The sequence below is a fragment of the Bison bison genome, unplaced genomic scaffold (assembly GCF_000754665.1).
Source record: "Bison bison bison isolate TAMUID 2011002044 unplaced genomic scaffold, Bison_UMD1.0 scf7180017864390, whole genome shotgun sequence".
NCBI classification, from domain to species: domain Eukaryota; kingdom Metazoa; phylum Chordata; class Mammalia; order Artiodactyla; family Bovidae; genus Bison; species Bison bison.
In genome coordinates this window covers 4,914,376-4,915,552 of record NW_011494962.1, presented here as the reverse complement: position 1 = coordinate 4,915,552, position 1,177 = coordinate 4,914,376, and positions in this window count along the sequence as shown.

The following is a 1,177-nucleotide window of genomic DNA, read 5'->3' as shown; positions in this document are numbered from 1 at the left end:
ACTCAGCCTTCTTCACAGTCCAACTCTCACATCCATACATGACCACTGGAAAAACCATAGCCTTGACTAGACGAACCTTTGTTGGCAAAGTAATGTCTCTGCTTTTGAATATGCTATCTAGGTTGGACATAATTTTCCTCCCAAGGAGTAAGCATCTTTTAATTTCAGGGCTGCAGTCACCTTCTGCAGTGATTTTGGAGCCCAGAAAAATAAAGTCTGCCACTGTTTCCACTGTTTCCCCATCTATTTCCCATGAAGTGGTGGGATCGGATGCCATGATCTTCATTTTCTGAATGTTGAGCTTTAAGCCAACTTTTTCACTCTCCACTTTCACTTTCATCAAGAGACTTTTGAGTTCCTCTTCACTTTCTGCCGTAAGGGTGGTGTCATCTGCATATCTGAGGTTACTGATACTTCTCCCAGCAATCTTGATTCCAGCTTGTGTTTCTTCCAGTCCAGTGTTTCTCATGATGTACTCTGCATGTAAGTTAAATAAACAGGGTGACAATATACAGCCTTGATGTACTCCTTTTCCTATTTGGAACCAGTCTGTTGTTCCATGTCCAGTTCTAACTGTTGCTTCCTGACCTGCATACAGATTTCTCAAGAGGCAGGTCAGGTGGTCTGGTATTCCCATCTCTTTCAGAATTTCCCACAGTTTATTGTAGTCCACACAGTCAAAGGCTTTGGCATAGTCAATAAAGCAGAAATAGATGTTTTTCTGGAACTCTCTTGCTTTTTCCATGATCCAGCAGATGTTGGCAATTTGATCTCTGGTTCCTCTGCCTTTTCTAAAACCAGCTTGCACATCAGGAAGTTCACGGTTCACATACTGCTGAAGCCTGGTTTGGAGAATTTTGAGCATTTCTTTACTAGCGTGTGAGATGAGTGCAATTGTGCGGTAGTTTGAGCATTCTTTGGCATTGCCTTTCTTTGGGATCGGAATGAAAATGGACCTTTTCCAGTCCTGTGGCCACTGCTGAGTTTTCCAAATTTGCTGGCATATTGAGTGCAGCACTTTCACAGCATCATCTTTTAGGATTTGGAATAGCTCAACTGGAATTCTATCACCTCCACTAGTGTTTGCCGAAGAACTGTACAAAAAAGGTCTTCACGACCCAGATAATCACGATGATGTGATCACTGACCTAGAGCCAGACATCCTGGAATGTGAAGT